The following is a 12,744-nucleotide window of genomic DNA, read 5'->3' on the forward strand; positions in this document are numbered from 1 at the left end:
GAAGTAATAGAGGAGGGTGTGTTTAATAGTTTAATAAATAAACTAGACTTGGTAGGGTGCAAACAGAAAGCAACTTTACTCCTGCTCAGGTTTCTGCATTTAAACCCTCTCTCTACAATGGTTCTTGTCTTTCTCAGGACAAAATCTCAGGCATATTCCATACTATTTTCACCATCACTTTCGGATCATCTATATTCCAGGCTCTCACCAATTTATGTTTTTCCTTCCCTCAAACTTTAATCTTTTTAGGTTTTAAAGCTTTGGTGGGGGTAGGAGTGTGGTCAGTGTTTTTCCTACTGTTTCCCTGCCCTGAATTTCATTGCCTCCTGTTGTTGCACTGAGACAGGCGATGGGGAGAGGAAACAAGGACGAGGAGCAGACAGCTCTCACACAGTTGTAATCTGGTACTGGTGCCCTCTAGATTGGACATATTCCAAATGCTGATTCTCTCCCACAGAGTGCTTTTCCAGACACTTGGTAAACCCTTCCCACTTTGAGAATTTCTAACCTTAAAAACTGTATTTGTGGACTCCTACTGGCTCCTCTAGCTGGCCACCTGTGAGCCTTCCTTAGCTCCTGGTTTTGACAGAGTCTCTCCTTCACCAAACTCTGGCCAGGCTCCTCTGAGCATCTGAGCCTGGAGAAAGTAGGGTTCAACCTTGGTCTATAAAGACTTGAACAAACACTGACAGTTGCTAACATTCCAAAGCTACATCCTTAGGATGATGATAGGTCTCCTCTCCCCTCAGCCCCATTGCTTAAAGCACCTGCCTGAGAAAACTCAATGCCACCAGAAGCATTTGCCCCTGTGGAAAGGTAGAACTCTAACTTTGATAAGGGCCAGTTAAGGAACTCAGATGTGTTTCACACAGACAAGCCTTTTGTGAGTTTTCATTTCCCTGATTCTATGGAGTCCCTGCTCTCCCCATCCCTGTTCCTTTATCCTCCCTTTAAAATGCCCAGTCCCGGGCGCCTGGGTGGCTCAGTTGGTTAAGCGACTGCCTTCGGCTCAGGTCATGATCCTGGAGTCCCTGGATCGAGTCCCACATCGGGCTCCCTGCTCGGTAGGGAGTCTGCTTCTCCCTCTGACCCCCCCCCCCTTGTGTTCTCTCTCATTCTCTCTCTCTCAAATAAATAAATAAAATCTTAAAAAAAAAAAAAAAATGCCCAGTCCCTTCTGTACAAACTGAGGTTGAGTTCAGTTCACACTGGACTCTTTCCCTATTGCGATAGTATATTACTGATTAAAATTTGTCCTTACCACTTTAAGCAGAGTCTGGCTTTGTCTATCTTTGATAGTTTCCAGTAACCCACCTCTCTGCTGGAGTCACCACATCTTTCAAGTGGTCTCATTGGGTAAGATCAGCCTCCTTCACTGAGTCCATATCTGGCTCATGGATAATTTATGCATCCTCTATCCCACCAAACTTTGGATGCAGCCCTTTCCCAACAGAAAGGGCTTCCTTGCTTAGCTCTGTTGTCAGAAAAGCAGGTCATCACAGTTTTGAGACTTTTCAGGCCTGAGTCAGGTGTCCTATGTCTTCCAATCTTCCCTCTTCATTGCCTTAAGGATAGACTAAGCACCCTCCTCCCTTTGCCCATTGCCCAGGGTGTTTGGGGAGCCTGGAGAACATCATTACAATAATAAAGTGGGTGTTTGATACTCATTTCCTCTCCTTCCTAGAATCAAATTTTGACTCTTACAAATATAGATGGACTCATAGGTATCTTACTCTTTGTTGCATCCTCAGCATTCACCCGGTGCCTAGGTCAGAGTAGACTTTGTATCTAATTGTTTAATGGATGACCAACTATGCCATTGGAAAGTACACTTCATGTAAGTTAAAGGAAAGAACAACAAAGAAAATACTGAGTAAGGTTATTTTACTGTTTTAGTTTTCTTTCTTAACCAATTTTACTTTCTCACTACAATTCTACTTTTCTCTCACTCTTTGAGTCACCAGCTTTTTTCCCTGCAAAGTGATTTCCTTCCTTCACTGCCTATCCATTTTGCACTTCTAGAAGTTTGGGTAAACTCATCCTTTGCAGTAGAAAAAAAAAAAGCCTCACTCTAAGGAGACTGCCCAGAGTCTTTCTCAGATTCCCTTTTCATTCTGCTGAAGTGAAAAGAGCATCTGCCCTGGATGATAGAGGAAAACTGGATAGGATAACTTGTTTCCTTTTCAATTTATTTTCCACAAAAGGGATCCTGCTTTAAAGGAAAACTTATTTATAGATAGAATAAGTGGATTTGATTCTTCTTTGGGCTAGTCATAGTGTTGATACAAAAGAAGAGAAAAACACCAGAATTGTTACACTTACCCCATTGGTTGTTTCAGATGGCCAGTTTCTTTAGCAGAAAGTCTTTCGCAAATGACTTTGAATATCATGCCTGAAAGAAAACATTGCATAGTATCAGTCACCTTACAGGACAAAGACTCTGAATTCATAGGTATTCCTTAGACTGAAATGGACAGAAACCCAATACAAACTAGTAAAGCAATAAATGAAATTTATTTGCTTACATTACTGTGAAGTCCAGAGAGGATCACTGCTTTGGGGAGGACTAGATCCAAGGATTAAAAGGATGTTGTTAAGGCTCTGACTATGTTTGTCTCTGAGAGCTACCTGGTAGACAGGATGAACATTCCAGATTTTTCTTACTGGAGATTTCAGATTTATACCCTCTCAGTTTTAGTAACCCCAATAGAAAGAGAATGGCTTCCTGACAGCATCTGTAGAAAACTCTCAGAGGTTTTGTTGTAATTAGTTTGAGTCAGGTGCCCTGAATCAATACTATGGCCATGGAGATAGTATTCTAATTAGGCAGGTCTAGGACACATGTCCACACCTGGAACTGAGTTCAGGGGTGAGGGGATGTCAATCCCGCTCATACTACACGAAATGGGTTCCCTCAAAAAACTGGCATTCTGTTATCAGAAGAAGAAAAGAATTGCTTGCCAGACATTTCCCTTGCTGATATGTGGGTGTATATAAGTATATATAAATGTATATATATTTGTTTTGTTTTTTACAAAAGGTCTCCTCTTTAAACTCCCTCCAAGCGTGAGGATTTAAAAGATGGCAATTTCTTACACTTCTCTGTTATCCACTCCAATATTTAATAAATTTCTTCCTTTCAGAAATCATCTCATTTCTAATGAAAATCATTCATGTTTTAACTTATAAGCACCTTTACTTTTGTCATAATCTTGATAGAGAAGTCAAACAGCAGTGACAAAGTTTGCTTTAATAACTTTATAGCTTGGAAAAAGAGAAAATTAGGAAGAAAAAGAAAAGAAAATCAAGAAGGAAAAGCACAAATAAAATAGATGCAAAGTAACTCCAAGAGTAAAGAAACATGGTTCTAAGATAATCAGTAGCCTTAGTTATCACTGGAGTGAGTGCTGGAGATGACTGAGGTTAATACTGGGAATACAGCTTATTATGGAAATTTTGCCAAGTTTTATTTCTTGCCCAGTTGAGTTTGTGGGCAAACCTATTTCTCTGCCTTGGTCTCCTAACTCCGGGAATGCCACCAGCATCAACCCACATGACTAAATTAGAAACCACATTTAATCATTGACTTTTTTCTTGCCTTAGCTTCACAAACATTTAAACATAACAATCTCTGTCTCCACTCTTGAATCGGTTCACATCTTTCCCTGCCCATTCACTTACTCACGCATTCCTCATGAAATCTAGAGTCCAGGGGGTGAGGCATATATCCAACGAATAACCACGTGAATAACTGTTTAATTTATAACTATGTTCAGTGCTATAAGGGAGAGTACAGAGGGAGCAGGGTGTCAGAGAAGGCTGCCTAAGGAAGTGACATTCAGGCTGAGACTTCAAAGCTTATAAGAACTGGTGGCAGAAAGTGGGAGACGCCATGTGTTCCAGCCAGAAAGACCAGTCTGTATGATGACCCTTCACACGATTGCATGTGTTAGAAGGAAAATGGACGGGGATTACGATGTGTAGGAGAAACTGAAATCTTTCATTTGGGTTACTGCAATAGCCTCTTAGCTTCTTTCTCTTCCTGGAGTTTCATTTTCCTAATGTTGTTTTCAGAGGATCATAAGCAGGCTCTTTGTAAAGTGTGAATCCAATCATGACTTTCTTCTTTAAAATACATTAGTTTCTCCTTACCCAGAGGGGATATGTTCCAACAACCCCAGTGGGTGCTTGAAACCACGGATAGTACCAAACCCTATATATATTATGTTTTTTTCCTATACATCCATACCCCCGATAAAGTTTAATTTTCTTTAAGTTTAACTTATAAATTAGTCACAGTAGGAAATTAACAACAATAACTCGTAATAAAACAGAGCAATTATAATAATATAGTTAGTCCTTGAACAACGTGGGGATTAGGGTTGCTGAATGTGCAGTCAAAAATCCGCATATAACTTTTTGACTCCTCCCAAATTTAACTGTTGACCAGAGCCTTACCTACTGGGAACATAAACAGCCAATTAACATGTATTTTGTATATGTGTTACATAACATATTCCTACAATAAAGTAAGCTAGAGAAGAGAAAATGTTAAGAAAATCATAAGGAAGAGAAAATACATTTACAGTGCTGTATTTACCAAAAACACCCCACATACAAGTGGACCTGCACAGGTCAAATCTGTGTTGTTCAAGGGTCAACTGTATACTATAATAAAAGTTACGTGAAACTGGTCTCTCTCAAAATACCCTATTGTACTGTGTTCACCCTTCTTGTGGTGACATGAGATGATAAAATGTCTCTGTGATGAGATGAAGTGAGCTGAATGACGAAGGCATTGTGATGTGAGGCTACTACTGACCTTCGGACGATACAGAGGATCATCTACTTCCGGATCCTGGTTTACTGCGGGTAACTGCAACCTTGGAGAGGTGCCTGGGTGGCATGGTCAGTTAAGCAACTGACTCTTGATTTTGGCTCAGGTCATGCTCTCATTGGTCTTGAGATCAAGCCCCATGTTGGGATTAACTAGGAGTCAGCTTGGGATTCTATCTTCTCCCTCTGCCCCTTCCCCTGCTTGATCTCTCTCTCTCAAAATGAATAAATAAATATTAAAAAAAAAAAAAAAAAGATGGGCGCCTGGGTGGCTCAGTCATTAAGCCTCTGCCTTCGGCTTAGGTCATGGTCCCAGGGTCCTGGAATCGAGCCCCGCATCGGGCTCTCTGCTTGGAGGGAAGCTTGCTTCTCCCTCTGGCCCTCCCCCTGCTTGTGTCCCTTTCTCGCTGTGTCTCTCTCTGTCAAAGAAATAAATAAAATCTTAAAAAAAAAAAAAGAGAGAGAAAGCTTGGAAAGCAGAACTGCAGATAAAGGGGGACAAACTGTAAAAGTCAATTACACCTCCAGGGTTCATTGTATTCCATTTCTACAGATGATAAAGGATACAGCATATTGAAATAGACAACAAATCTTTTTAAAATATTGTAAAATGTGTTTTTCACCTTATCCACAACAGTTTACATGCTTATAGTCCGGCTGTAGGTTTAAAATTATAAAACCTGTGTAAGAAGAGCCTGTGTTTTGGAAGTCACATATAGAGAGAGAACATTTAAACATTTTTGCCGATAATTTGGGAACTTTAAAATGTGTTTCACATTCGTGTTCATGCTAATGGTGTTCCTCCATACTTCCTAGTACAGAGAGAGGGGCAGAGAAGTGGACGTGCCAATTAGGGAAACTGGGCCATCCATAACTGAAGCCTGGAGGAGTATTTGTCAACCTATGTATCTGTTTTGTTTAAAGAGGTAAGTGGTCAATTTTCCAGTGTTAGTCCTAAATTTATTTATTTATTTATTTATTTTTTAAAGATTTTATTTATTTATTTGAGACAGAGAGAATGAGAGACAGAGAGCATGAGAGGGAGGAGGGTCAGAGGGAGAAGCAGACTCCCTGCCGAGCAGGGAGCCCGATGCGGGACTCGATCCTGGGACTCCAGGATCATGACCTGAGCCGAAGGCAGTCGCTTAACCAACTGAGCCACCCAGGCGCCCCAAAATTTATTTTTTTAAAAGATTTATTTATTTGAGAGCGAGAGAGCGTGAGCCTGTGAGCATGAGCGGGGGTGGGGGGGCGGAGGGAGAGGAGAGAGAAAATCTCAGACTCCCCGCTTAGTGGGGAGCCCGACATGGGGCTGGATCTTGGGAGATCATGACCTGAGATGAAACTAACAGTCCTATACCCAATACCCATGTGCCCAAATCCTATATGAAATTTAAAAACTGATTAAAAGGAGAAAATTTTGATAAATTTAAATTTATAATCATAAACTGAGGAAGTCTTAATATAATCAGGCACCTTTTCTACTGGAAAGGAGGTTAGAAAAGAAGCTCAAAAATAGTAATCATCCCGGGCGCCTGGGTGGCTCAGTTGGTTAAGCGACTGCCTTCGGCTCAGGTCATGATCCTGGAGTCCCTGGACTGAGTCCCGCATCGGGCTCCCTGCTCGGCAGGGAGCCTGCTTCTGCCTCTGACCCTCCCCCCTCTCATGTGCTCTCTCTCTCTCATTCTCTCTCTCAAATAAATAAAATCTTTAAAAAAAAATAGTAATCATCCTTATTATGTTCAAGTAAAGAGATAATAGGACTAGTGTAAAATGTTTTAAATTAAGAAATCAAATCTTATGTTAATCTTTAAAATGGAACACAGGCAAAATGAAGACTTTTTAAAATATGGGGAATTTTAGAACATACAAAATAATAAATGGATGTAAAACTGTATATACACTATGACACAAAGATATAACATGCAAAGAACAAATGCTTGATAGAAATACATTAATATTTAAGGCTCCTTATTTCTGGGTGGTGGATTATAGGTGATTTTTTTTCTTTTTTTTTTTATTCTTATGTTAATCCCCATACATTACATCATTAGTTCTAGATGAAGTGTTCCATGATTCATTGTTTGTGCATAACACCCAGTGCTCCATGCAGAATGTGCCCTCCTCAATACCCACCACCAGGCTAACCCATCCTCCCACCCCCCTCCCCTCTAGAATCCTCAGTTTGTTTTTCAGAGTCTATCGTCTCTTATGGTTCGTCTACCCCTCCGATTTCCCCCGCTTCATTCTTCCCCTCCCGCTACCTTCTTCTTCTTCTTCTTTTTTTTTTTTCTTAACATATATTGCATTATTTGTTTCAGAGGTACAGATCTGAGATTCAACAGTCTTGCACAATTCACAGCGCTTACCAGAGCACATACCCTCCCCAGTGTCTATCACCCAGTCACCCCATCCCCCCCCCCCCCCCCCCCACTCCAGCAACCCTCAGTTTGTTTCCTGCGATTAAGAATTCCTCATATCAGTGAGATCATATGATACATGTCTTTCTCTGTTTGACTTATTTCACTCAACATAATACCCTCCAGTTCCATCCACGTCGTTGCAAATGGCAAGATCTCATTCCTTTTGATGGCTGCATAATATTCCATTGTATATATATACCACCTCTTCTTTATCCATTCATCTGTCGATGGACATCTTGGCTCTTTCCACAGTTTGGCTATTGTGGACATTGCTGCTATAAACATCAGGGTGCACGTACCCCTTCGGATCCCTACTTTTGTATCTTTGGGGTAAATACCCAGTAGTGCAATTGCTGGATCATATGGTAGCTCTATTTTCAACTTTTTGAGGAACCTCCATACAGTTTTCCAGAGTGGCTGCACCAGCTTGCATTCCCACCAACAGTGTAGGAGGGTTCCCCTATCTCCGCATCCCCGCCAACATCTGTCGTTTCCTGACTTGTTAATTTTAGCCATTCTGACTGGTGTGAGGTGGTATCTCATTGAGGTTTTGATTTGGATTTCCCTGATGCTGAGCGATATTGAGCACTTTTTCATGTGTCTGTTGGCCATTTGGATGTCTTCTTTGGAAAAATGTCTGTTCATGTCTTCTGCCCATTTCTTGATTGGATTCTTTGTTCTTTGGGTGTTGAGTTTGGATTATAGGTGATTTTAATTTATTTATACTCTTCTGTGTCTGCCAAGCTTTCTAGAATATATACTATTTTTATACTTAAAAAACTGAAATGAATGAACACCAAATTTATTGATCCAATTTATCATCACATGTCATCATAATTGATGAGATCATTTCAAAATTAAAATTATACTCTATTATTTTTCATTTGTTATATAACTTAATTAAAAGCTTTATTTCTTGTAGAGCAGATTGTTTCTGAAACATTCCTCTTAAAAATGTTTTCATTTTTATTAACCAGTCTTCCTTCATCCAGGTAGTATTTATGGAGTATTTACTTTGTGCCCAGCCTTGTGCCAGGTGCTGAGGAAACAGCAGGGAACAAAATGGGCATGGGCTCTTGCTTTATTAAACCCACTGATGAGAGAGACCCATTAAATGGATCAGCACAAAACTGTGAAACTTGCTAGGAAGAAAGAGGAACACGAAAGTATTTTTTTTTTCTTAATACCAAAGAGAACGCCTTTGTGAGTTCGATTTTTTCCAATTTAGGTAGTTGAGCCTCAACTCAGGCTGTCTGTGAACTACCAGAGTGCGATAGCAGGACCACAAGTGGTAGTCAACACAGAACAAGACAGGACCTCTGCACCTAGGCAGTGACCTAAAACAGGTAAGGCTGTGCTGGTGCATGGGAACAGGAGCTGAGTGGATTATGGATGCTTCAGTCATTCGTCCTGCCAGTTATGTTTACTGAGGACCTTCTATGGGTTGAGCATTGTTTCAGGGAAAGGGGATGAATGGAATAGTGCCCCTGACAAGGGTCACACCATCTAGAAAGTGGGACATACAAGAGAACGAATGCTGATACAAGTGAGTGTAAATCCATGTGAGAGTCCAGAGAAGGAAGTTCTGAGCTTTACCTGACTGTGTTTTACCTGAGTGTTATTTGAACAGGGTCTCCAGGGACAAGAAATAAGAGTTTGCAAAGCAGGGAGTGGAGAGGAGAAAGGCAATCTAGTTAAAGGGAATAATATTTGCATAAAATGTTTAAGAACAAGGGCAATTCTGAGAACAGCAGTTAGTATGGGGCTAAAACAAAGACTAAACGTGGGGAAGCGATGCATTTAACAAAAATTGGAGAATTTACACTGTGGCTGAAACTTTGCTAGTTGCTATGAATAAGAAAAAGGCTTGGCTGCTGCTTTCAAGGATATTTGAGTTCAGTGGTAGAAATAGGAAATAAAATCAGAAATTACAACCTAGTATAGTAAGTGTAGGAGAAATGATAAGGAAGGTCCTGGACACCTCTTCAGGATCAAGGTAGAAGTAGGAATGGGTAGATGATTAATCAAAGTGGTAAGCATAGGATTGCACAATGGGAACACAGAAAAGGGACACTGGATATAGCTTTGAAGGATTCAAGGTTTCCAATACAAATTATTTTATTATGTTCCTCAACTGTTGCAGATTTTTGGGTAATTAAGTTTTAAACATTAACTTATTATAAAATAGTATATCAGATAGTATAGCAGTGAATAAAACAAAAATCCTGATTTAAAGAACATTAAAGAGTTACTCTCTAGGGCACCTGGGTGGCTCAGTTGGTTAAGCGGCTGCCTTCGGCTCAGGTCATGATCCTGGAGTCGTGGGATCGAGTCCCACATCAGGCTCCCTGCTCAGCAGGGAGTCTGCTTCTCCCTCTGACCCTCCCCCCTCTCATGCTCTATCTCATTCTCTCTCTCAAATAAATAAATAAAATCTTTAAAAAAAAAAGTTACTCTTTAAGCAACATGATGATGAACCCATATGCATATATATGTATGTATATATATATACATACACACACACTGTTGTGCTACACTTTCCTCTCACAATATATTTTTTTAAGTAGGTTCCATGCCCAGTGTGGAGCCCAGTGTGGAGCTTGAACTCATGACCCTGAGATCAAGACCTGAGCTGAGATCAAGAGTTGGACACTTAAGCAACTGAGCCACCCAGGTGCTCCACTATGCTTTTATCTCTTAACAAAATATTTTGAACATTTTTCTACATCAGTATGTATCAGTCTACCATATTCTTTTTTTAAGAGCTGTATGGTATTCTCTTATATAAAAAACCTTAGTTTAACCAGTACTCCGTTGATAGATATTTAAGTTTTCTAGTTTTCTTTTTTTAAAAAAGATTTTATTTATTTATTTGACAGAGGGAGACACAGCGAGAGCAGGAACACAAGAAGGGGGAGTGGAAGAGGGAGAAGCAGGTTTCCCATAGAGCAGGGAGCCAGATGCGGGGCTCGATCCCAGGACCCGATCTGAGCTGAAGGCAGACACTTAACGACTGAGCCACCCAGGCACCCCTCTAGTTTTCTCTATTACAATCACATTGGAAATGAATACCTTTGTTTATACATCATGTATACTTGGGCTAACATTACTTTGGAGCAAATTACTTAATCTCTTTGCGGCTGATATCTACAAAATCATTGAGAGAATTATCAAACTAATTTACTTAATTAAAATTTCTTGCATAGAGATTGGCTAAAGAAATGTTCTCTTAAACTACTATAATGTTATGTTCATTAATAAATTAAAACAATTATGTGATAAATCTTTTCTTTAGTTTTCACTGTGAATAGAATAAAATAATAGAAAACCTGCTGGTTGGAGATAGGTTCTTATATTTAATTGTTCAGTTTGCTTTTTATTTTTTATTTTTTTAAGATTTCACTTATTTATTTGTCAAAGGGAGAAAGAGCAAGCAAGCACAAGCTGGGGGAGCAGCACAAGCAGGGGGAGTGGCAGGCAGAGGAAGAAGCAGGCTCCCCGCTGAGCAAGGAGCCCAATGCGGGGCTTAATCCCAGGATCCTGGGATCATGACCTGAACTGAAGGCAGATGCTTAACCAACTGAGCTACCCAGGCATCTCCTGTTCAGTTTGCTTTTTAAAAAATGATTAGGAAAGTAACAAAGTCGGGTGTCTGGGTGGCTCAGTTGGTTAAGCGTCTGCCTTCGGCTCAGGTCATGATCTCAGGGTCCTGGGACTGAGCCCCACATCGGGCTCCCTGATCAGCGGCGAGTCTTCTCCTCTCTCTTCCCTACCCCTACTCATGCTCTCTCAAATAAATAAAATCTTTAAAGAAAATGAAAAGTAACATAGTTTCTTATGAAGTATAAAGAATAAAATAAAGATTCTCTATTATTCTGCCACCTAGAAATTAGCATGGTTTAACATTTTTGTAACTATTCAGTTAGGTGTTTGTCCTTTGATTCATACTTCATTTAATCAAAAATAGAACATTAGGTATTTTTATAACCTTTTATTTTTCTTATTGGCATGCTGTGAAACTTATTTCATATGACCTTTTTTTTTTAAATCTTATTTGTCAGAGAGAGAGAGCACAAGCCGGGGTACCGGCAGGCAGAGGGAGAAGCAGGCTCCCTGAGGAGCAAGGAGCCCGATGAAGGACTCCATCCCAGGCCCCTGGGACCATGACCAGAGCTGAAGGCAGACACTCAACCAACTGAGCCACCCAGGCTTCCCAACCATTTTCTTTTTACAAAGAAGTACATCATGATATTTGTTTATTTATTCATAAGTAATCTCTACTTCCAACATGGGGCTTGAACTCATAACTCTGACTCGAGTCACATGCGCTACCAACTGAGTGGTTCAGGTGGCCCTACATCATCATTTTTATTTTTATTTTTAAAGATTTTATTTATTTATTTGACAGAGACACAGTGAGAGAGGGAACGGGGGGAGTGGGAGAGGGAGAAGCAGGCTTCCCGCGGAACAGGGAGCCCGATGTGGGGCTCGATCCCAGGACCCTGGGATCATGACCTGAGCCGAAGGCAGACGCTTAATGACCGAACCACCCAGGCGCCCCGTACATCATCATTTTTAATGGTTTTGTATTTTATACATGGATGTGCTGTACCATAATTTATTTACTCAGTCTCTTCATTTTATAGGAATTTAGGTTGTTGCCAATTTTTTTTTGTAGTTATAAGCAATATATTAATGAATGTCTTTAAAATTGTTGGACACCTTTTCCACTATTTTATTAAAATTAATTCTAAGATGTAGAATAGCTGGGCAAAGGGTATCTTAAAGAACTTTTTTTTTTTTTATGAAAGCCAAACTATCTTCCAGAAACTCTGCACAGATTTTGATTCTTTTTTTTTTTTTTAAGATTTTATTTATTTGACAGAGAGAGCACAAGCAGAGGGAGAGAGAGGGAGAAGCAGGCTCCCTGCTGAGCAAGGAGCCCGATGTGGGACTCGATCCCAGGACCCTGGGATCATGACCTGGGCCGAAGGCAGCTGCTTAACCGACTGAGCCACCCAGGCGTCCCAGATTTTGATTCTTGATATGGTTATGCAAATACCTATTCCTTCTACCCTCATCTAGGTTCTTTTAAAATTTTTGCCAGTCTAATAGGTGAAAAGTAGTATCTCGTTAGTTTTATTTTCATTTTTAAAAAAATTTCTATTGAGGTATAACATCTTTTCATATAATTTGACATACACATGACTAGCTTGTTTTTGTCCTTTGACTTTCTAAGAGATAGTATGGTTATCTTTTCCTTCATGATTTGTAAGAGCTCTTGATATATTTATTATGTAAACCGAACATTATTAGACATTAAGAGTAGTAACTGAGTATGTATAATTAAATATTAAGCAGTTTGTGTGAATGTTAAATTGTTTCTCCATTTTATTATTTTTTTAACTTTATGTCTTGTGCCATTGGAAAGGCACAATTTGTGTGCTCAAATTACCTATTTTTGGTTTGTTTCTGGAATGCACAT

Source organism: Mirounga leonina, unplaced genomic scaffold (assembly GCF_011800145.1).
Source record: "Mirounga leonina isolate KUSES-001 unplaced genomic scaffold, KU_Mleo_1.0 Mir_168, whole genome shotgun sequence".
Lineage (NCBI taxonomy): Eukaryota > Metazoa > Chordata > Mammalia > Carnivora > Phocidae > Mirounga > Mirounga leonina.